The sequence below is a fragment of the Podarcis raffonei genome, chromosome 3, assembly GCF_027172205.1.
Source record: "Podarcis raffonei isolate rPodRaf1 chromosome 3, rPodRaf1.pri, whole genome shotgun sequence".
In the NCBI taxonomy this organism is placed as follows: domain Eukaryota; kingdom Metazoa; phylum Chordata; class Lepidosauria; order Squamata; family Lacertidae; genus Podarcis; species Podarcis raffonei.
In genome coordinates, this window is record NC_070604.1 from 121,117,522 (window position 1) to 121,142,448 (window position 24,927).

The 24,927-nt window shown below is 48.9% G+C and overlaps 1 protein-coding gene across 2 annotated transcripts in view; it reads left to right on the plus strand.

Moving 5' to 3' along the window:
• Positions 1–2,860: 2,860 nt before the first annotated feature.
• Positions 2,861–24,927, plus strand: part of ZNF395 (zinc finger protein 395) — a 55,186-nt gene continuing 33,119 nt past the window's right edge. The window contains exon 1 of one of the 2 annotated variants that reach the window (XM_053383813.1): positions 2,861–3,089. The gene's annotated coding sequence lies outside the window, so the exon portion shown is untranslated. Of the gene's footprint in view, positions 3,090–10,221; positions 10,371–24,927 lie in introns of those variants that run through there. The other variant, XM_053383812.1, reaches the window with a different exon arrangement.

Sequence of the window (24,927 nt, forward strand, 5' to 3'; positions counted from 1 at the left end):
TTACAGGCTGCATTCTTCTTCCATTTTCCCACCACAGCAAGATAAGATAGGCAGAGAGATAATATCCTAAGGTTGCCAAATAAGTATCATGGTGGAGGAGGCAGAATCTGAAGTCAGGGCTCCCTCCCTGAAAGCCAGCCTGTCATTCACTAACATGCTGTACCGTTAACTATCTTGCACGCAGGAGATTCTCTAAACTCTGTTCTAGTAAATTGTGGGTGGTGGGCTGCATCTTTGACCCCTCGACCTGCTCGTGAAAAAAGCTCCTTTTAATAGTCATATCTTCTTTCCGGTGTGTTAATTTTCTGTATATCTGTGGTGGAGGAAGCAAAGATACAGTAGCTCAGGCAAACTCGGCCCTCCAGATGTTTTGGGACTACAACTCCCATAGTCCCTAGCTAACAGGACCAGTGGTCAGGGATGATGGGAATTGTAGTCTCAAAACATCTGGAGGGCCGAGTTTGCCTACACCTGCAGTAGCTTCACCTGTGCAGCATGAACTGGTATACTCCAGAAAAAGCTAGACTACTTTGCTGGTTGTTGTTTAGACCCTGTTGGAAGTTGCCCAGTCACCCTTTGTTTGTATTTACAATTGTGAGTTGTCACAAGATAGCCGGTTATTGGTAATAGTTATTGATTTCGCTATACAGTACATTTGTTACTGTACATCCTTTGCAGGTGAAGGAGTTGTGCATGTTTGGCACGTGGTTATATATATATATTTTGTGCTATAAATTGCCTTCACCCTTATGTTTTTGTTGGTAAGAATGCATAAATATAATTTTCATGCAATATTCTTTGCTGAATTTTATTGTGTTACCATCTTCCTTGGTGAGTTGTGTAAACCACAATTCTGAATAATGCCTTTTGTAGGGCAGGGGGCATTGGGGATGGTTTTGTGGAACCAAGGGACTGACAGCCACCAAAAATTTGGGAGCTGCTGATATAGATGAAGACTGTGGTTTCTGTGTTTTGTATGAGTTTCTCCCTTTTAGCACGACGCTGTTTTGACGACATGCCAGACCAAGCATGTGAGGATCTGATGCTCATTTGTAACTCTTCATGTTTTTGGCATGAGTTTCCCAGCCATGCCGACACATGTTCCTCATCACTCCCCGAGAGAAAAAAAGAAAGGCAGTGGCCTATTTGGGGACATTGCGACAAATGCATGGCCATTATTTTTTATGATGCCAATGATTTGTAATGTTAATAGTAGCAGTTTTATTTCATTTAGGAATCACTTCCCAGCAGGCATTGTGGAGCGATTCACAGTATGATCACATATTCAAAACAGTTTCACCCATGAAAACAGTTAAAACATATTTTAGGGACGCGGGTGGCTCTGTGGTCTAAACCACTAAGCCTCTTGGGGCAGCCGATTGAAAAGTCGGCGATTTGAATCCGTGCGACAGGGTGAGCTCCCATTGCTCTGTCTCAGCTTCTGCCAACCTAGCAGTTCGAAAGCACACCAGTGCAAGTAGATAAATAGGTACCGCTGCAGCAGGAAGGCAAACAGCATTTCCATGCGCTCTGGCACTCTCACTGCATTACCTTCCTTAGTGGGTCCTGCGAGCTGCTACTCTGAATAATGCTTTTTATAGGGCAGGGGCACTGGGGATGAGTTCATGGAACAAGGGCCCAAAAAAGTTTGGTAACCACTGCTTTAGTGCAAAGAGAAGAGCTATTATGCAGGCCAAATCTGGTTAGAGAGCTGTAAGGAGAAATACCATGTGTGGAGAACTGCCAGGTACCCCACTGCCCTTCCTTCCTTCCCTCCCTCCCTCTGGGATAAATGCAGGGCAAAGTTTCCCTCCTGCATGTTTGAGAACCACTTGCTGAGCAGAGGTGAAAGTTCCCCATGTGGATATTATAAACTAGTTGTGTTCTGTGTTATAAATCAAGCACTGCTAGGAGCTGTTCCTTTCCCCCCTTTCCAATATGTTTCTTATCAATAAAAGAAAAATCGGCGTAGCCAGAGCACGTTTTTATTCTGAAAGTGTGGCCCAAAGGAAAAAAAGTTCTGAGAACCACTGGGTTAAGAGGGACGTCGCAAACAGCCTACATCCTCCCTCCCAAACTTCTAACACTATGATGCCAGGCACACCGCAGAGGTTTTATTTCTGGCAGAGAAAACAAAAGATACAGCGGCTTCGCAAGCAAAGAGGATTTGAAACTGACCAGCGGTACCTGGGTGGGTTGAGGGGGAGAGAGTGAAAGCTTCTTGCGGAACAGCTTTGCAAAGCGCCACAGCTCAACTGATCGGTGGCGTTTGCAAAGCCCTTTTGCCCACGTGTCCTGTTTTCAAACGCCCCAGGCCCGAAGGCTTCCAGCAAGGTCGTGGCACAAGGGAGATTTGAACCCAGCCCCTCGCTTCCCTTGCAGCTCCACACCCTGAATGCGCCTTCCTTTTTGGGGATGTCACAGGGCTCTCCAAATGAAAACGAAAACAAACATAAAGCCCCTTTCCCCGGCGTTTAAAGCGGGTTTTGCAGCAAGAAAGCGGCGCGCCCAGAGGCCAGCCCTCTGGATCTGCCTCCTTTTAGCGGGCAGCGCCTTCTCGTTGCATTTCCCGGGCTCGTGGGAACGCGCGCATTTCCCCGGGCGAGCCCTTGCCGTTGGCAACAGGGCGCTCGCAGGCAGCCCTGGAAACAGATCAGGAAAATCAACAGCGGGAGGTGGCGAGAGGGAGGGAGGGAGGGAGGGAGGCGGAGGGCTGAAGGTCTCTTTTCCTGGCTCGGGTGTTTATTTTTTGCAGCGCTCCGGCTGGGGGCGTGTATTTAAATGGCGCCGCGCAGCCAATGCGCACCGAGGGGCCGGGCCATGTGGGCAGCTTGTTTACAACAGACCTTCGCGAGAAAGCTTGAACCCGGCCGGCAAAGGAGGCGGAGGAGGCGGCGAGAAGGAAAGCCCGGCGCCCCGGAGCACGTGGAGGAGCCGAGCGCGCTCCGGGGATCGGTGGCTGTGCGCCGGCTCCCGTGCGCCCTGGTGCGCTCCCGGTTGCGCACCCAGAGGCTGCGGTGATGGGCGCGGCGACCCTTGCGAGGAGGATCCGCTAGGAGAGGACCCCGCAGCGGCTCGGAGGCGAAGAGGTGAGCTCGGAGGAAGGTTGTGCATCGGAAGACACGGGAAAAAGTGGCTTGGTGTTGCAGGGGGAACGTCGGAACGGAGGCCCACCACCTGGTCCTTTTTGCAAGCAGGGCAGCCAGGCAGAAAACCTTATTTCGCCGTCGGTGCTGTTGTTGGTTTCAGCCAGCTGGTATCGAGAGGGGGGGGGCTGCTGTTTGCTTAATTCAGGCTTTAGGACCGCATGGATGTAGCTAAAATTCCTCCATGGATTCGCCCCGTCCTTTTGGAGAGCCATCTAAGCAAAGGGCTGCCGCCACACCTTGTGGCAAGGAGTTCCGTGCATTAATGAGGGGATGATGGGAGGAAGTGCTCCCCTTTGTCTGCTCGGTCTCTCCTGCCAGGAAGAGTATCTGGGAACCCGGGATTCTGGAACTATGGATGGGAGAGGGGCAAACATAGAATCGTATTTTCTTTGTTTATTACATATATGCCACCTTTTTTCTTCCAAGGAGCTCAGGGTGGGGTACATGGTTCTCCTCTTACCCTCACAACCACCCTGTGAGGTAGGTTTAAATCATAGAATTATAGAGCTGGAAGGGACCCCAAGGGTCATCTAGTCGAACCCCTTGCAATGCAGGAATTTTTTAAGGGTCTCATGCTCTGCTAATTGAGCTATATGAATGATAGGACTCTCTGGTCATTTTCTTGCGCCATGCATACTTCCCCCAACCCTCTCCCATGCACCCTGTTGTTCTCCTAAGTTATAAAAAAGCATCATAGCCCTAAGCCCAGCCTTTCCCAACCTGGTGCCCTCCAGATGTTTTGGATCGCAGATCCCGTTGGCCCAGGCTGCTTAAACTCTTCCACAAAGGAAAGATGCTCAAACTTCGCAGTCATTGTAATTACTTTTTTTCTGGCTGTTTTTGCACCTCTCTGAATATTAACAGTTAACGGCTGCAGATCCTGCCTTTGGTGCTAGGAAAGAATGTTGCAGGTAGGTAATCTAGTACAGTCCTTGCCAAGCTAGTGCCCTCCAGATGCTTTGGACTACAGTTCCCATCAGCCTGATGTGCTGACTGGGGTTGATGTAAGTTGTAGTCCAAAACATCAGGAGGGCACCAGGTTGGGGATTATTATTATTATTAATAATAATAATAATACCCTACCCATTTGGCTAGGTTTCTCAGGAAGGAGGGACGTAGGTGGAGCTGTAGGTGAAACCACAGAGCCTAGGGCTTGCCGATCAGAAGGTCGGCGGTTCAAATCCCCGCAACGGGGTGAGCTCCCGTTGCTCAGTCCCTGCTCCTGCCAACCTAGCAGTTCAAAAGCACGTCAATGTGCAAGTAGATAAATAGGTACCACTCCAGCAGGAAGGTAAACGGCGTTTCCGTGCGCTGCTCTGGTTCGCCAGAGTCATGCTGGCCATATGACCCGGAAGCTGTCGCGGGGATTCGAACCACCGACCTTCTGATCGGCAAGTCCTAGGCTCTGTGGTTTAACCCACAGCACCACCCACATCCCTTGTGAAAGAGACCCCCTCCTTAATTTTTTTTTTTTAAAAATCCTTCTTTACATACTTGAAATAGCCCTGTCTCAAAAGCAGCGCAGCCGATTTTGTGTAACTTACTATGTCCACCTGATGTTTTGGACTACGGTTTCCATCAAACCCAGCATTCTACGGCCCTGCTGACTAGGGAAGATGGGAATTGCAGTCTTAAATCATCTGGAGGGCAAAGGCTGCCCTAGAATATTCAGCCTCCAGAGCCTTCCCTTATAGAATTGCAAGATTATGGAGTTATATCTATTGTAGAATTACAATTGTGTATCGGAAAATGCAGGGAGGGTGCATAAGTTAGTGCAGAAGGTTCTTAGTTAAATCTCTGGCATCTCCAGTTCCGACCCCATGCACACAAACAAAACAAAACAAAACAAAACAGGTAGCAGGACTCTGTACAGAAGACCCAGGAGTGCTGTGCCAGTGTGATTAGATGGTAGCAAGCAGATGGAAAAATAGCCTGACTTGGTCTAGGGAAGCTTCCTTTGACAATACAGTGGTAACTCGGGTTAAGTACTTAATTCGTTCCAGAGGTCCGTTCTTAACCTGAAACTGTTCTTAACCTGAAGCACCACTTTAGCTAATGGGGCCTCCTGCTGCTGCATGATTTCTGTTCTCATCCTGAAGCAAAGTTCTTAACCCGAGGTACTATTTCTGGGTTAGCGGAGTCTGTAACCTGAAGCATATGTAACCTGAAGCGTATGTAACCCGAGGTACCACTGTAGACCTTTAGAGCATGGGTAGGCAAACTAAGGAGCCGGAGCCGGCCCAATCGCCTTCTAAATCCGACCCACGGACAGCCCGGGAATCAGCATGTTTTTACATGAGTAGAATGTATCCTTTTATTTAAAATGCATCTCTGGGTTATTTGTGGGGCCTGCCTGGTGTTTTTACATGAGTAGAATGTGTGCTTTTATTTAAAATGCATCTCTAGGTTATTTGTGGGGCAATGGAATTCGTTCATTTCCCCCCCAAAAAATGATAGTCCGGCCCCACACAAAGTCTATGGGACTGGCCCCCCCTGCTGAAGTGAACTGGCCCCCTGCTGAAAAAGTTTGCTGACCCCTGCTTTAGGGAGTCTTGTGACCTAGAGACTACATCTCCAGGATGCAATCAAGAAGCCTAGCAAAATGGGAAGCTTTTTTTATACCAAGTCAGATGTTTGGTCCTTCTGGCTCAGTATTGTGTACCCTGATTGGTTGTGTTTCCCTGGGGTTTCTGACAGGAGTCTCTCCCAGCCATACCTGGAGAGTCCCAGGACTGAATCTGGGACCTCCTGCTTGCCCTCTCCTCCCTGACTTCATAGGACTCTATATCCACTGATAGCTCTTGGCTGCATGAAGCAGATGAACTGAATGTCAAGCTAGCACTTCACGATGTATTTCAGGGTTGAAAGCTCTTTCAGCCAAGCCACATCTGAGTTGGTGTGAACCAGGCATCCCCAAACTCGGCCCTCCAGCTGCTTTGGGACTACAACTCCCATCATCCCTAGCTAACAGGACCAGTGGTCAGGGATGATGGGAATTGTAGTCCCAAAAACATCTGGAGGGCTGAGTTTGGGGATGCCTGGTGTGAACTCTCCTGTGGTAGTTGTCAGGCCTAGTTCTTTAAGATGCAGTCATTTCCAAAGGCTGCAAGATGAAATTCCTTAACCAGAGATAGCTCACAATGAAGAAGTCTCAAACCTGAAGGTTCACATACTCCAATGGTGTCACTTGCCATGGAGATAGGATGTGATTCTCCTAGGAAATGTTTAAAGTTTAAGTTCTTAAAAGCAGTTATGACGAGCCCTCCTGTATACTCCAGGTCAAGTGGTGGGGTGTGCGTGTGAAAAAGCCACATTTGTGAACTTTTTTGGATGCAAGTGGATGGTATGCAAAACCTTGATCGCAACGATCTTTCAATTAATGTGCAAATGACAATTATGAAGCATTTGCATTCTTTAATGTGGGTTGTTATAATTGTATGTATCAGGAAATGTGCCCAGGGCTGCCAGCTCCCTCCTTGCCTCAAGTAGTCCTATTGTTGTACCTTGTGGCAAACCCCCCCCCCCAAATTGAAATACAGAGCACATTGGCACACTTGTTCCCTTATTCCCTGCAGACAGGAATACTAAGAGGGTTTCATTGGGAAAGAAAGGTGTGAGTTCTCTGGTGCTAAGGTGCTGCGAAACATACAATTGGATCCTGTCGCGCCCCCGCCCCCCCGCCACTGTTTTTCTTTTCATTAAAAGAGTTTCAACAATATGGCGCCCTGCCACCTTATTCCTCTAAACACTCAGAAGCTGCACTCAGCCAGTCTGTTTGCACTGTAGGTGTGTCTCGCCAAAGAAATATCTGCAAACTCCCAGTGCAAACAAAGGGGTAGTGTAAGGCTTCTGCTGGGGGCTGGATCACGTAGGTGTCTTCATTAGGTGGGGACTGCAGCTCATGCCAATAGGCTGGCATAGAGCCAGCACCCCTGCTTTTCAGGGCTGGCAGTTCACACATTGAGGTCCCAGACATGCCATGTGCAGAGGAGATGGACAGAGCAATGTTTTGCCTGTCCGCTCAGAACTCAAGCACTGCCAGGTAACTGTGTACACTTGGTTCTCAAATGTAAAAAGCTCCTTAAGTCCGTTCGACTTCCAAAATGTTCAAAAACCAAGGCCGCAGTTTCCGATTGGCGCAGGCGCCCCGGAAACAATAGCCAGGTGTTCGGCTTCCGAAAAACATTCGAAAACCAGAACACTTACTTCTGGGTTTTCAGTGTTCAGGAGCTGAAATGTTCAAGTACCAAGGCATTCAAGAACCAAGGTTCCACTGTACAAGCACCCTTCCCCAAACTGATGTCCTCCAGTGGTGTAGCGTGGGTTGCCAGTGACCGGGGCAAGCAGGTATCCTTGGTTCTGCCCGCCGATACGCTGGAACGAAGGGACAATAGCTTGGTGGCCTACCCGAGTGGGGGCCATGGTACCCCGTGAGGGTCAAGCATGGCGGAGAGCACTACGGGGTATTGGTTGGGAGGGGGTATCCTTCTAAACCCTGTGCAGAGGGTGCCCTAGCAAACCACCATTGCCCAAATCCACTCCTCAGTCCGCCCACACAAACATTGGGAGACTTTCTGTGTGAGGGGGCAGGTGTACTATTTTTATTTATTTATGATTCTTTCCTTTCCTTTTGAAGTTTTGTGCCCCTAATAATTTTGCACCCAGGGCAAGTGCCCCAGTGGCCCCACCCAAGCTACACCACTGTGCAACTCCCATCTTCTCCAGGCAGCATGGCTGCAGGATACTGGGTAATGGGAGTTGTAGCCCAAGGGTGCCAGGGTGGGAAATGCTGGTGTACATAGCCAAAAGGAAGGATGTGAATCTGCAAGGCAGCCCAAGGCGGCTGCTTCTCAGTTACTGTAAGATCCAGGGATCTCGCCTAAAGCCAAAACTGTGTATTGCCAAAACACATTGGGTTCAATGGTGGGTGGGCTTGCAAAGTTTTTATTCCCAAAGGGCCCGTCCCCTTTCTACTACAGTGGTACCTTCGTTCTCAAACTTAATCCGTTCCAGAAGTCTGTTCAACTCCCGAAACGTTCGAAAACCAAGGATGCGGCTTCCGATTGGCGCATGAGCCCCAGAAACAATAGCCGACAACCGCACTGGATGTTCAGCTTCTGAAAAACATTTGAAAACTGGAACGGTTTTTGGCATTCGGGAGCCGATTTGTTCGTCAACTAAGCCGTTCGAGAACCAAGGTTCCACTGTCCTACTACTACTACTAAATTCTGCCAAGTGCGTAAACCACACGTTAAACGCCCTCGGAGCTGGACCTCAGTGTCTGGGCAGAATGATGGGGGTGGAGACGCTCCTTCAGGTATACTGGACCGAGGCCATTTAGGGCTTTAAAGGTCAGCACCAACACTTTGAATTGTGCTCGGAAACGTTAGTTAGGTTAGTTTCCAAAGACACCCCCACACCTCCTCTCTGTCCATCATCTAAGGAAGCTAAAGGCATTGTTGGAGTTCAAACCCAGGTCTTGGCCACGCGAAAAAAACACAAAGGGAAGTTGCAAAGCCAGGGGGGTGACTAGGAAGGAGATGTGGGCTGTAGAGTGTCCTGTGGGCCATATTGAGAGGGTTATATTCAGTCCCTGTAGCCTCATCCACTGGTGTAGCTTAAGAACAGCTGGTGGTGACTCCGGTCTAGTGTTCCAATGCAGTTCTTTTCCTGCACTGGTGCAAACCCACCCGCCATCCTTTGTGAAGGGCATGGGGAGTGTTGAATTCTGTGGCACTCATTTGCTGGCCAGCGAGACGGGAACTCGAGGACAGGGGTTGGCAACCTAAGGCCCATGGGCCACAAGCGGTCCATGGGGGTCGTTTAACCAGCCCTTGGATCCCCGCCACCCTCTCAGATGCCTTCCATGCACCGCGCTAAATTGGTGCAGAGCAGAGCAGGGACCGCCTTCTACGACGCTGGCCGGCTTCCCACTGGCTTCCGGAAGCTCCTGCAGCCAATGGGAAGCTGTGCACGCCTCCTCCACGCTGGAAATAGCATTTGTGCATGTGTGTGTGTGCACTCCGTCCCACCGCGGCATCTGCAGGACCGTGAACTGGCCCAAGCCACAAAAACTTTGCCGACCCCTGCTCTAGGAGTATTAAGGGAGCATAGATGGGTAGAACTCATTCACTCTGTCAAGGAAAAATTCCTCCAAATCAGCATGCGCCCAGATTCTAAGAAAGCTCAGATTGCATTTCACTTTTTATTTATTTCCTCCTTTAAAGAAACTGTTTGTCTGTTTGATTCTATACTATGTTTTTTGGGGGCGGGGAAACACCAAATGCCTAGAAATTCACTATCTGTTTGGCTCACATCCTGTGGCTTCTCATATGCCCCCGTTGTAAGCAACTTTTGTGCAATTCAGACTTTGCGCAACAGGGCCAGCCCTGGGTCTGCACTCTCTGTTTTCCGCCTTTGCCCACTTTGGCCCTTTTCTCTCCGTTTGGGGTCCCAATTTCTCCCTCTCCTCCCGCCCAGGTTTGTGCTGTAACCTATAGAGAACTCGCAGGACACCTTGGTTAGAATCCTGGTCTAGGATCTGGGAGACCAGGGTTCATATCCCTGATGAGCCACGAAGCCGGCTGGGTGACCTTAGGCCAGTCTAACCTACCTCACAGGACTGTTGTGAGAATAAATGGGAGATGGGGAGGTGTGTGCGCACCACCTTGAGAGCCTTTGAAATAAGGTGGGATATACATATAGTGATAATAAAAGCTATTTAGGCCTTTCTCCCTCCCTGTTGGGTGTGGGTGCGTTTTCTGCAGACCAAAAGTCTAGATAGCGCGGCCCTCAGCCACCAGCTGGCGGCCAGGCAGGTGCGCCCTTGGCGACGCGCAGGTAACTTGCCGCCGCTCCTGGAAGCTCCGCTGCGCGCCACCTCCCTCCAGCCAGGTGCCTCCGCCGCCCGCCCGCCCTCCGGTCCACCCACCGGCCCCTTCCGCGCCCCGGCGGCAGCTTTTTCTCCCTTTGCGCGCCCGCCACTCCCTTCCGCGCGCGGGGACTCCATTCCGGGGGCTGCCTGCAGCCGCGTACGTGAGGCAGCCTGTGCCGGGGACAGCCGAGGGGAGGGGACTGGAGAAGGAGGAGGAGGCGGCGGCGGCGGCGAGGGCGGAGGGAGCGGGCGAGCCGCGGCGGAGCTGGAAGGGGAATTTCAAAACAAGCTGCGCGAGGGAAGGAGGGAGCCGAGCTGGCAGGCGAGGCGGAGCGCGCGCGGAGCTGGTAAGCCGGGGAGGGGGCGCCCGTTGGGGGCTGGCGGCGCGGGCGTGGGGGTTGATGGGGGGGTGGGGAGGGCTGGTTGTGCGGGTGGGCGACGCTGCTCTTGCAGCTGCACGGCGGTGAGAGAGGGGTGTGTGCCAGGGGGCGCGCCGGCGACGCAATCCCCGCGCCTTGCGCCCGTGCGCCCTAGCCAAGCTGCACGGGCTACTCCGCGCTGCCCGAAGGCGCGCACTCTTTCTCTCTCTCCACGCGTGCCTCCCTCGATTCCTCCCCTCCTGCCGTGGCATGCAACACCTCCCCCCTTCTTCCAGGGAGGGCGATCGTGCGTGGATCCCCCCTTCCTCTCCAACCGTGCAGCCTCCTCTTGCGCCCCCCCCCCGATCGCTCCCACTCATTCCCGGCTGCAGCCCCGGGATCCTCCGCTTTCCCCTCGACGGATTCTCGCCCGCCCTTTTGCTTTCCCCGCTGCAGGAAGCCCTTCTTCGCCTCCGCCGCTTTTTGCGCGCACACCCGCCCGCCATCGCCGGCGATCGCGGAGTGCGCACTTGTGTTTTGCTCCCCGCGTGTTCGCCACGCCTCCTCCACCTCCGGGCCGTGGCGCTGTTTTGCACGGGCGGCGAGGCGGCACCCGCGGGCGCTTTCGGCCCGGCACACCCCCTTCTCGCCTCCGCGGCCGAGCCTTCCCCGCACCCCCACGGGCCAGCTGGCACGCCCACCCCCGGGACAGCCGGGCTGTGGCACCGCGCGGAACGGTGGATGGTGGCGGACCCGGGTCGGCATGCGCCACGCCCCCTCCCCTCGCGGCCATGTCGCGGTAGTGCACGGACCTCGCACCCCTCCCGGAGAGGACCTGATCCTGCCTCGCGAGTGGCGCCGTGCGTCCGGCAGGCCGCTTAGCAAGGCGCCTCGATCGAATGAGCTTGGGAGCTTCCGCACGGACCGGGGCTTTAGGCATTTAGGTTGGTGATCGTTTGGGGCATCCTGCCTGCAGAGGAGAAGCTTTACCGGTGAGCTGCGGCCCTGATCCGTGGCGAAGCAGGGGTCACCCTCTCTCTCCAAGATCCGCTTGTTTGCTGCATTTCTAGCCCACGTTTACCTCCAAGGAGCTGAAGGTGGCATGCATGGTTCTGCCGCTCCTTTAATCACCACAGCAACCCCGTGAGGTAGGGCACCCGGTGGCTTCCATGACCAAGTGGGGGATTTGAGCCTGGTTTTCCTAAGGTTCTCGTCTGACGCTCTAACCACTGGGCCACACTGCCTCAAGTGGAGATGCTAGGGACTGAACCTTCTGCATATATTGCAAAGTGGCTGCCGATTATCTTCCAGACCTAATGCAGAGTGCTTGTTTTGACCTATAATGACTTTTACGGCTCAGGACCACAAGGCCTCAAGGACCACCTCTCCCCATGTAAACTGTCCCGAATTCTTCCTCCCCGGGCGGTCCGGAGGGTGGCAACAGAAGAACGGGCCTTTTCTGTGGTGGCTCCCCCTTTATTGAATGCTCTTCTCAGGGAGGTTCGCCTGGCATCTTTGTTATACTGTATATTTTTTAGGGGCCAGGCAAAGACGTTCCTCTTCCACCAGGCCTTGGGCTGATTAATATCCTACAGCCTTTTAAATGTACCTGTGGGGAAGGGGGTGTTGCTGTTTTGCTGTTCTGTTTTAATTACTTACTTGTGTTTTTACCTTGTATTTAATTCTGTGAACCGCCCTCAGATGATGATGATGATAATAATAATAATAATAATAATAATAATAATAATAATAATATTTATATCCCGCCCATCTGGCTGGGTTTCCCCAGCCACTCTGGGCGGCTTCCAACAGAATATTAAAATACAATAGTCAGTTAAACATTAAAAGCTTCCCTGAACAGGGCTGCCTTCAGATGTCTTCTAAAAGTCTGGTAGTTGTTGTTCTCTTTGACATCTGGTGGGAGGGCGTTCCACAGGGCGGGCGCCACCACCGAGAAGGCCCTCGGCCTGGTTCCCTGTAACTTGGCTTCTCGCAGTGAGGGAACCACCAGAAGGCCCTCGGAGCTGGACCTCAGTGTCCGGGCAGAATGATGGGGGTGGAGACGCTCCTTGAGGTATACAGTGGACGCTCGGGTTGCGAACATGATCTGTGTGGGATGCACATTTGTAACCCGCATCTGCGCATGTGCGGGTTGTGATTTGGCGCTTCTGCGCATGCACGACCGCCGAAACCCGGAAGTAACCCGTTCCAGTACTTCTGGGTTTTGGCAACCCAAAAAAACGCAACCTGAAGCGGACGCAACGTGAGGTATGAGTGTACTGGACCGAGGCCGTTTAGGGCTTTAAAAGTCAGCACCAACACTTTGAATTGTGCTCATCTTTGGGTGAAGGGTGGTATATAAGTTTAACAAATAACAATGAAATAATAATGTGATGGGCCAGCCATGGCCTAGGTAGGCTAATAGTTTGATCTGGGGTAGGACAGCTCCTTGCACATTGAGGGATGGAGATTCTGGTGCTCCCCTTCAAGACATTGCTGGACTCCCAGCTCCCATAAGCCTTAGCAGCCAGCTTGGCCAATGGTCAGAGATAATGGGGGTTCTAGTCCAGCAGCATTGGAATGGCCATGCAGGTTCCCTCACAGGAATGCTTGGTGTGGAGGCAGGCAGGGCCTTCTTGGTGGCTGCTCCCAGACTTTGGAACTCCCTTCTAGACTGGCGCACTCCTTGTTGTCCTTTGGGAACAGGGCCATCTTAAGCATACCCGGCGCTGTGGTGCAAAGATCCCTCTGGCGCCCCCCCTTTCCCAGAGGTGACTTTTTTTAGGGCTGGAGGAGGTGAGCAGCGGCTGGAGGGAGTGGGGGAAAGGTGGAGGCTGGACGCAGCGCCTTCTGGCTTAGCTGACCGCTTCGTGCCGTGGTGGCCATGGCAGGCAGCACACCGAGCGAGCGGGCCTTCACAGAGTGAGCGAGGGCACATGCGCCGTTCCTGCCAAGCGTCGGCTCGGTTTTCCCCCGTTTAGCCTTCTGGCGCCCCGCAAAATTTGGCGCCTGCAGGATAAAAGGGAAAAAACCGAGCCGACGCTCGGCAGGAGCGGGGCATGCACCCTCGCTCACTCAGTGCGCTCGTTTGGTGTTCCCCGGACTCTCGCCTGGCGCCCTCCAGAACTTGGTGCCCCGCGCCACTAGCCTCAATGGGTAAGACGGGCCTGTTTGGGAACAGAATTGTGTTTTAAGCGAAGGGCTTTTAACAGTGCTGCTAAGAGTATGATTGCCTTTTAGTCCTGGTCTTTCATGCTATTTTTACCTTTCTATATTTTATATGAGGGACGTGGGTAGCGCTGTGGGTTAAACCTCAGAGTCTATGACTTGCCGATCATAAGGTTGGCGGTTCGAATCCCCGCGACGGGGTGAGCTCCCATTGCTCGGTCCCTGCTCCTGCCAACCTAGCAGTTCAAAAGCACGTCAAAGTGCAAGTAGATAAATAGGTACCGCTCCGGCAGGAAGATAAATGTCATTTCTGTACACTGCTCTGGTTTGCCAGAAGTGGCTTAGTCCTGCTGGCCACATGACCCGGAAGCTGTACGCCGGATCCCTCGGCCAATAAAGCGAGATGAGCGCCGCAACCCCAGAGTCAGCCACGAGTGGACCTAATGGTCAGGGGTCCCTTTACCTTTTTATATTTTATATGAGCTGTTGTTTTGATTTGTGTTGGCCACCTTGAGTCCTGGCCTGGGGAAAAGGCACAATATAAATATAATAAAACCGCCCTGAGATCTCCGGGTATAGGGCGGTATATAAATTCAATAAAAAATAATAACAACAAATAAAACTTGTCATAATCAGTCGGTAGAGCATGAGACTCTTGTGGGATCGAGCCCTATGCTTTGCAGGGGGTTGGACTAGATGACCCTCGTGGTCCCAACTCTGCAATTCTATGATCCTACTCGCTGGGTGATAGGCCCCTTTTGGACATCCACTGCGCTTTGAGATTTCCAGTCCTTTCTCTGCTATTATGGTTTCGCTCACATACACAACGTTGCAACATCTGGATGGCCCTTTGCTATGCAACTTTGCCTTCTGCTTTAGGCCTGAGTGTGTCTACTCAAAAGTAAGCGTGTTGAGCTTGTTGAACTCTCAGGCAAGTGTGCTTGCGATGGCAACCAGGGCCTTCCTTCTGCCGCCTTCCTGAGGCTCTCATGAAGTGGCCACGTGTCAGGGATCCTTTAGTTGCGATTCCCGGATTGCAGGGGGTTGGACTAGATGACCCTTGGGTGCCTCCCTGCGCTACAATTCTGCAATTCTGTGGCCGGCTCTTTGCCAGCGGGGTTGTGGGTCCCGGCCCCAAGGTTGGCCACAGTCCCTGCACCTCTTATTTCAGAAGTTTCTTAAGGCCACCCATGAAGCTGTTGGGAGGCTGTAGGCCATGGAGACCTCTTAATTTTCTGGCCGGTGGGGTAAAGGAGGGTAGTTTTGTCAGCGTGGCCTTCAGCTGCCGACTCCTTCTGTAGAGCAAACCTTGACTGTGGCCCTTTCAGGCTATGAATGAGAGCAGGCTGCCTCCAATGTAGAAAATGGCCTTGTGGCTTCCACTCTTTTCGGCTCTCTTCAGATATCTCAAGGGCTTTTCACATAGAAGATGGAGCAAGCTTGTTCCCTCCTGCTCTCAAGGGCAGTATTTGAACCAATGGATTCAAGTTACAAGAAGGGAGATTCCTGCTAAATATCCGGAAGAACTTTCTGACGGTGAGAGCCGTCCGACAGTGGGACAGACCCCCTCCAAAAGTGGTGGACTCTCCTTCCTTGGAGAGCTTTCAACAAAAATCAGATGGCCATCTGCCAAGGATTCTTCAGCTGCAACTCCTGCATTGCAGGGGGTTGGGCTAGATAACCCTTGGGACCCATTCCTAACTCTACAATTCTATGAATCTTTTTAAAAAAAATTATTAGTTTTTTTAACATATCATTTCCCACAATTATTAAACATACTTTTATATCTTACACAATTTTTTGACTTCCATCAATCACATCTGAAAATTTTCCAATCTTCATTTAATTTACATTTCTAACTTTCACTATTGCATTTAAATGTCATTACAAATGTCTCTCTTCTTTCTCTTCCTTGCAATATTTCATATATTCCTCCTTACAAAACTTCTTGTAGTCCTACTAGCGTAGTTTGTTGATTACAGTTGCTCTTCAAATAGTTTGTATATTTCTTCCAATCTTCTGTAAATCTCTGGTCCCGCAGGCTTCAAATCCTTCCTGTCATTTTATCCAATTCTGCGCAGTCCGTTAATTTTGTCTGCCGTTCTTCTTTCGTCGGAATTTCTTCTTGCTTCCATTTCTGGGCCAGCAATGCTCTTGCCACTGTTGTTGCGTATAAAACCAATTTAACATCCTGTCTATGAATCTTTTTGGGCCCAGCTGCAGAAACGATTGGAGCTGAGTGTTTTGGTGTCAGGTCCTTTTGAAATGGGTTTTGCCTCCTTCTCCTGTGAATTCTCCTACTCTCTTCTAGATTATATCTCAGGTCTTTTCCCTGGGAAGATCTGTGGTCGTTCTGAGTGACACGGCCACCTTGCCATGGGCTCTACCTAATGCCACGATGGAACTGAACTGAATTTATTGGCTTTATAGCACACCTTTTCCTCCAAGGAGCTCAAAGTGGTGTCCAGTCATACCTCGGGTTACAGCCGCTTCAGGTTGCGTTTTTTCGGGTTACAGACCCGCCGAAACTCGGAAGTACTAGAACGAGTTACTTCTGGGTTTCGGCGGCCGTGCATGCACAGAAGCGCTAAATCGTGCTTTGCGCATGCTCAGAAGCACCGAATTGCAACCTGCACGTGCGCAGACGCACCACTGCGGGTTGTGAACGCTGCGGGTTGCATCCTGCACGGATCACGTTCGCAACCCGAGTGTCCGCTGTACATGTCTCTCCCCGCCTCGTTTAATCCCAGCAACAACCTTGTAACGTAGGCTAGCCTGAGAGGCCCACGGTCAGTAAGTAAGCTTTGTGTCTGAAGGGGGATTTGAACCCACGTCTCCCAGGCAGCGTTCGAAATCTGCCAGACGTGTTTTGCACCCGACAGTTCGAAAGCACGTCAAAGTAGATAAATAGGTATTGCTCCGGTGGGAAGGTAAACTGCGTTTCTGTGCGTTGTTCTGGTTTTGCCAGAAGCGGCTTAGTCATGCTGGCCACATGACCTGGAAATAATAATAATAATAATAATAATAATAATAATAATAATAATAATTTATTATTTATACCCCGCCCGTCTGGCTGGGCTTCCCCAGCCACTCTGGGCGGCTTCCAACAAAATATTAAAATACAGTAATACACCAAACATTAAAAGCTTCCCTAAACAGGGCTGCCTTCAGATGTCTTCTAAAAGTCTGGTATTTTTCTCTTTGACATCTGCTGGGAGGGCGTTTCACAGGGCTGGTGCCACCACCGAGAAGGCCCTCTGCCTGGTTCCCTGTAACTTGGCTTCTCGCAGTGAGGGAACTGCCAGAAGGCCCTCGGTGGTGGACCTCAGTGTCCAGGTAGAACGTGAAAAACTGTCTACGGACAAAACGTCAGGTCCCTCGGCCAGTAAAGCGAGATGAGCGCCGCAACCCCAGAGTCGTTTGCGACTGGACTTACCTGTCAAGGGGTCCTTTACCTTTACCTTTTTATCAGCCACTTGAGACCAAGTGTAGATGTCTGGGGGGCCAGGATGGTGCCCGACGTCTCCACCACCTGGAGGTGCATTCCTGGGGAATCCTTGGGTCTTGCCTGTTTTCACACACTAGCAATGCCTCCCGTCGAATTTCGTTTCGTTTTTTATCTGCACAACCAATGAACTTCAGGAACAGAGAAGCCATCTTGAAAAATACGACTTTCGAGACGCCCAGCCCCTGAATGGCAACTAGGCATTCCGTTTTGGCACCTGCAAACCCTGGTTTAAGAAGCCGTTTGGCTCCTAGCTGATATATCTGAGCTTCTAAGATTGCTCCCAGGTCTGGCACACCATGCAGATTGCCACACCTTTATTTGGCTGGCAGTTGTTTATATGCCCGATAGTATACCTAGCTGCTCTTTTTGTATGCTCACCTGTGTGGGTGTCTGTGCCACTGATGCAAAACAGAGGTCGTCTGGAGCCGGGGAGGAATCGCCTCTTCGGAGTGTCTTTTCGGCAGGCGGCTGGTTCTGTGTGATTTCCCCCCTCTTAAACCACAGATGACTATCGCGGGCGTAATTTCAAGAGGAACAAGCCGTGTTAGCTGTTGCAGCACGCAGCAAATGGCTCCGGTGGCACCTTGGGCGTCTAGCCCATTTTGCATGAGACCTCCTGCCACGATAAAATCGGTTGTCGCAAGGCCACACGGTGTCGCAAGACCTGTCGCCATCTTGCCACAGAAATGCCACACGGGGTGCCTAAAGATCCCTCTGCGTTAGAAACTTGCGTGGGCTTTCAGAATGATGGTAGGCTCACGTGAAGCTGCTTTCTTTGGAGGAGAGAGTTACGTGCAGCAAGCGAAATGATAGAATGCCCTTCATCTCCCTGCACATGGAAAGCTAGCAGCTCAAGGAGAAGGCCAGGCTAGAGCCTGCTAGTTTGCTATGTGTCAGGAGGTTGTTTTCTGTGGCAGTTGGGGGAAGAGTGCATCTGCTGCACCTGTTGACCGATTCTTACTGACAACTCTTTTTAAAAATGTTTTTATCTATGCAATTGTTTTTAATAATAATAATAATAATAATAATAATAATAATAATTTTATTTATTTATACCCCGCCCATCTGGCTGAGTTTTCCCAGTCACTCTGGGCGGCTCCCAATCAAGTATTAAGAACAATACAGCGTTAAATATTAAAAACTTCCCTGGACATGTTTTAACTGGTTTTACGTATTTAAACTATTTTAAATACAATGTTGTAAATTGCTTTAGGATGCTGCTGTATTTGTTTGTTATTATGGTATGTATTCTTCTGTCTTTATATTGTAAACCGCCCTGGGGTCTTCAGATGAGGGCTGGTGTAGAAATCTAATAGTAATAAAAATAATTAATTTGGCTTTTTGTGCACTGTGCTGACTGGCTTGCCACCGTAACATCACAAATATATCTTTTCCCACAACCAAAATGTTCTAAAGCCAGGTTTGAGGCACTCAGCCTTACCTATACGCACCTTTGGCAAATTGCTCTACCTTGCCTATAGTTTCGTCACCTCTAAAAGGGGCGTAATGTTGGACTTTGCTGTGCCCCCTGCTGCTGGGCTAGAAAAGAAAAGAAAAGAAAGGAATGGTAAGGAATTTTAAAGGTGGTCAGTAAGTCATATCCTAGCCCTCACTTCCCACCGGAAAGGACCGTGGGAGGAAGGGATACTATCCCCACTGCCACCCCCACCTATTTTCCTCCTCCCTCTCAACCCATTTTCCTTTTGTGTCATGTCTTTTTTTCCAGTTTTGTAGGCATGAGGGCAGGAACGACCTTATGAATGTTCCAAGCCGATCTGGGCAATGGGATAAAATGCTTTCAGCAGCTTTCCACTAGGCTATATACCGTATTCTTCGCTCCATAGGGTGCACCGGACGATAGGGCGCACCTAGTTTTTAGGGGGGGATATAAAAAGCTGCCTGAAGCCTGGAGAGCGAGAGGGGTCGGTGCGCAATGACCCCTCTCGCTCTCCAGGCTTCAGCGAAAGCCTGCATTCGCCCCATAGGACGCACACACATTTCCCCTTCATTTTTGGAGGGGGAAAAGTGTGTCCTATAGAGCGAAAAATACGGTGTTCTTTGCATGCGTTCCACTGGCCCTTCACTCCCCCCTCTCTCCTTTTCCTCTTGCACCCTGGGTGCCCTTTCCTAATATCCCATTGCCGGCTCCTTTCTGCCTCTGGGCAAGACCGCCACACCCCCCTCTGTGTAACCATCCTCCTCCCTGTCTCTCTGCCGGAATATGCTGAGGCTGTCAGATCTAAGTTTACAAGCTGCAGGCTTTCCTTCAGAGAGAGCTGTTAATCCTTCCCTTTTCCTTCCTGGAGACTTTGACTGTTAACCCTTTCGCGCAGCTGCCTTTAGGAAGGGAGGGCTGTAGCTGAGCAGCAGAACGTCTGCTTGGCAGGCAGAATGACCCACGTTCCGACCATCTATATTTTTAAAAAAATTATTTTTATTGGTTTTTAACATACAAAATTATAAAACCTACCACACAGTTTATCACAAATACATTCTTATTGGACTTCCATCAGCACCTCTGATAATCCCCCACCTCTTACGCAGTTCCTAATTTAATATTGCCTTTACATCTCTTAACATATCGTGTCTCCTTCTCCGTTTTTCCAATATTTCTAATATTATTCCTCACAGAACTTCTTGCAAACCTACAAACGTCGTCTGGTCATCACAAATACTTTTCAAATAATCCGTAAATTTACTCCAGTCCTCGGTAAACTTCTAGTCCCACCGGTTTCGAATCCTTCCTGTTAGTTTATCAAGTTCCACATAGTCCATTAATTTCATCCTCCATTCTTCCACCGTTGGTAATTCTTCTTGCTTCCATTTTTGGGCCAATAGTATTCTTGCCGCTGTTACTGCATATAGAAAAAGCTTACATTTCTTTCTATTTATATCGTTTCCAACAATACCCAAGAGAAATGCTTCTGGTTTCTTTATAAATGTATATTTCAACATTTTTTTCAACTCATTATATATCATCTCCCAGAAGCATTTCACCTTTTTACATTCCCACCACATGTGATAAAATGTCCCTCTTTTTCCTTACATTTCCAACATTTAACGTTCTGACCATCTCTAGGGAGGACTCGGAAAGGTTCCCTTGCCTGAAACCCTGAAGTGCTTCTGCCGGTCAGTGTCGACGGTATTGAGCTAAATGGAGCAGAGGCATGATTAGTATATTGCAGATTTCTCTGTCTTGCGAAGGTCCGTGGATCAGTGGCAAAGCTTTTTCCTTGCAGGGAGAAAGTCCCAGGCCTGAGCCACAACCTCTCCAATAAGGACTGAGAAATACTCAGTGCCCCGAAACTCAGAGAGCAGCTGTCAGTCAATGTAGATCACATCAGTGGATCTCAAACCTTTTTCTCTGGGCCACTCTTTCAGAATGAAAATTTGCCGCACCAATTTTTTTATCGATAAGGAATAGGCCGGAAAACAAAAAGAAACAACAGTGCTTGATTTATAATATAGAACACAACTACTTCATAATATTATTATCAGAAAGTATAAAACAACACAGCTACCTAAGAACACAAATCATTCCCAAAATATAATTAGAAACAGGCCTCTTACATATGTACCTTAAGTATGTCTACTCTACAAACTCAATCAGAGGTGTGAGCTTGCTTTTGCTGGCTGATTTCATTTATATTAGGTTTAATTTGAGCAAGCAAACGCTCCTCCTATTCGCCACAAATAAACCTTTCTCTTTTCTGAGCTGTCATGTTTGTCAGAGTTAAAAATCACAGCTCACAATAATACGTCGCGGAGAACTGTAGAAGAATAGCCAATGCTCTTGAAGAGAGGTGTGGGTACTGCTTTTGGTTGTACAGTGGTACCTCGGGTTACATACGCTTCAGGTTACAGACTCAGCTAACCCAGAAATAGTGCTTCAGGTTAAGAACTTTGCTTCAGGATGAGAACAGAAATCGTGCTCTGGTGGCGCGGCACCAGCAGGAGGCCCCATTAGCTAAAGTGGTGCTTCAGGTTAAGAACAGTTTCAGGTTAAGTACGGACCTCCGGAACGAATTAAGTACTTAACCCGAGGTACCACTGTATATCCAGAAGGAGTCCAGTGGCATACTGCCTTGTGAAACCGAGACTTGGATAGCTATCCACATATTGTCGACTAACTTGCTTTTTTGGAGGTTTGCTCGTCGAGTCTTCTGCAGCGCTCTGTTCGAACGGCAATTCTGGATCTCGACTAGGATTGTCCTCATTTTTGCTTGATGCTCTTGCTCCTGTTTTGAAAAGAAATCTACCCATATTCTACAAATAAATTAAGAAATATTTTGATAAAATAGTATACAGTGGTACCTTGGTTCTCAAACGCCTTGGTACTCAAACAAGTTGGAACCCAAACATTGCAAGCCAGAAGTAAGTGTTCTGGTTGGCGAACTTTTTTTGGAAGCCGAATATGCTCCGTTTTGAGTGTTACACTGAGTTCTGTCTGTTTTTGCTATTTATTTTGCAGCTCTTTTTGTTCTGTTTTTGTGACTGTGTGGAACCCAGTTCAGCTACTGACTGATTGATTGTGTGACTGCAGTACGTTGTTTATTGCTTTCATTTCATGGATCAGTGGTCTTGTTAAATAGTAAAATTCATGTTAAATTGCTGTTTTAGGGATTGTTTTTAAAAGTCTGGAACGGATTAATCCATTTTGCATTACTTTCTATGGGAAAGCGCGCCTTGGTTTTGGAACGCTTTGGTTTTGGAACAGACTTCTGGAACGGATTAAGTTTGAGCCTCAAGGTACCGCTGTACTGCACTAAAATGTTTCCGTGTTTATCTGATTGTCCTTGAATCTTCCCTCCACACTTGCCATCCACTCTTGCTGTTTTAACCTCACTGTGTGCTGTGTTGCACATGTTATCTTTGCAAATATGTACATAGCCGCTAAGCAGGGCAATCTCACCTGGACGTAAGCTGTACGGAACTCGGTGGGATTTACCTCTGAGGAAATGTGTACAGGATTGCGATGTTACAAACCATTTGAGGGGGAAATGTTGTGCTCGGGTTCCGAGAGGGAAACCTGTGAACCTCAAAATGCTTGGCTCAAATCTCAGCTGAGGATTTCATGGGTGATTGCCACCTGCCTCAGTTCCTCTGTCTGCAGTATGGGTGCAAGAACACCTCTCAAAATTGTTGTATGTTAACACGTGTCTTTGTGATGTGCTTTCGGTACTTAATCAGTGCTCACGGTTGGAGATTGTTGTTGTTTTTTTAAACAATAATATTTATTAAGTTTCATATAAAAACACAACTTCAACATAACAGAAATAGAAAAAACAACAATGAGAAAAAAGAAAATAAGGGAAAGGAAAAAAACCAAAGAAGTAAAACATTTACAACCCCATAATACCACCACATACATATATACAATAAAACTTGATGAATTAAAATCCAACTTCATAAACATATTACTTGACTTCCTCAAATCTCTTCCAACTGAATTTCTTTGTAATTGAATGTAGCAGTTTCCAATATCATCATTTCATATAATAATAATCCGGTCATAATCATATTTCCTAACTTTTCTTATGGTATTATTTCTTATTTATTTATTTAGTCCTAATTTAATCCTAAACCTAATTAATTCTTTCAAGTAGTTACAAATCTTTAATATTACAATATTTATTCAAATAATCTTTAAATTTCTTCCATTCTTCTTCATATTCCTCTTGATATTTCTGGTCGCGGATTCTCCCGGTCGGCTGGAGGTTGTTGTAGTGGTTGCAACATTGCATAGCCTAGTTAATGTTGTGTAGCCTATTAATAATGATAATATTTATTTGTTTTTAGCATTGCTATCCTGCATTATGGGGGGGTTGGATTAGACGACGTCCCTTCCAATTCCAGGGGGGGGGTCTTTGTGGATCTCCCCCTCCTTATTTAACCCCCACAACAACTGTGAGGTAGGCTAGGCTGCGAGGCAGGGACTGGCCCCCAGGGGCACCCAGTGAACGTCGAGTGGCGTGATTTGAACCCAGGTCCCTCCCAGGTGCTAGTCCAACTGACATTCTTTACCACTGGCTCTCTAGATAAGGACAGAACGGTAACATCTCAATGGTTGTAGCATTTCGCATTTCACCTGGATTTAAATGGCTAAGCAAATTTTGCAGAGGTTGTGCTTTGGTACTTCAATTTATTTATTTTTAAATACATATAGAAGCTAACGGTACAGTCCTGTTCATGTTTACTTGGAAGTAAGTTCCGCTGTCTTCAGTGGGAATTACTCCCAGGCAAGGAGTCTATAGAGTCTGCAGCCTAGGCGGGCCTTACTTGCGAGTAGGTCCCCTCGAAGACAGCAAAGACCTCTGCCTTGCGACTCAAAACACAACCTCATGGCACAAAACTTGTGACATTCCCTGTGAAATTTCGGGTCGCTGGCAGCTGTGTGGGTGGGTGACCAAACTCAATATTTGCTGAATAAAACTTTGGCACCGGGAACCTGGATTTCGAAATTCACGGGTTGCGTTCTGATGTCCTCCGGGACGAGTTTACCTGCGTTTTGAGGTGTGAGTTGTCACTTCCTCTGCATTGACCTGGGAGCCTAAGACCTGGACATTGTACTTTTGAAGATGAACAAGTTGTGTTTTTTTTACACACAGACACAGAATTTTGAATCCCGTGATACTTTGCCTGCTCTGAATATTCTTCATATAGTTTTTACAGTTGCTTTCAATCAAAGAGTTAAAATTTTGCTCAAAAATGCTTCGGGCATAACAGACTTTCTGGAGTGCTTCAGTAAATAGTTGGTGTTGGTTTTTTTGAGGCCTTTTTTTAAAGGTTTGCTTTACTTGGTTTCCTAGACATTTCACCATTCAGTACTAGTTGTATAGGGCACAGATTTTGCAATTTTCCTGCCCCCTACGGGCCGCTTGAAAATTGTTGAGGGTCTTGGTGGACGACTTAAATATTTCTCTATAACGCAGTGTGCAAGGAGCTGTACGATTTTTAATTGTTTTTTTAACAGAGCAGCTGAAAAGCTTGTGGATCGCTGGTATATTAAAACAACGTATCGTTTAAATTTTATATTACGTCTTTTTAATTTTAATGATCATTTCTCATTTTTGTGTGTGTGTTGCATCTGTGTTGTTTTAATTTGTGTAAGCTAGTCTTGGGGGGGGGGGAAGGCAGGATATAAATAATGCGATGATAATGATGATAATCTGAAGGCAGCCCTGTTAAGGGAAGTTTTTAATGTTGGGTGTTTTATCGTGCTTTCTACATTTCTGCTGAGAGCTGACTAGAGTGGCTGGGGAAACCCAGCCAGATGAGCGGGAAAAGGTAAAGGGACCCCTGATTGTTAGGTCCAGTTGTGGCCGACTCTGGGGTTGTGGCGCTCATCTCACTTTATTGGCCGAGGGAGCCGGCATACAGCTTCCAGGTCATGTGGCCAGCATGACTAAGCCGCTTCTGGCGAACCAGAGCAGCGCACGGAAACACCGTTTACCTTCCCACCAGAGTGGTACCTATTTATCTACTTGCACTTTGACGTGCTTTCGAACTGCTAGGTGGGCAGGAGCAGGGACCGAGCAACGGGAGCTCACCCCGTTGCGGGGATTCAAACCACCGACCTTCTGATCAGCAAGCCCTAGGCTCTGTGGTTTAGAACACAGTGCCACCCGCGTACAGTCGTACCTCGGGTTAAAGTCGCTTCAGGTTGAGTATTTTCAGGTTGCGCTCCGTGGCGACCTGGAAGTAACGGAACACGTTACTTCCGGGTTTCACTGCTCGCGCATGTGCAGACGCTCAAAATGATGTCACGCGCATGCGCAGAAGTGGTGAATTGCGACCTGTGCACGCGCAGACATGGGTTGCGTTCTGCCCTGGATGCGAATGGGGCTCCGGAAATGATCCCGTTTGCAT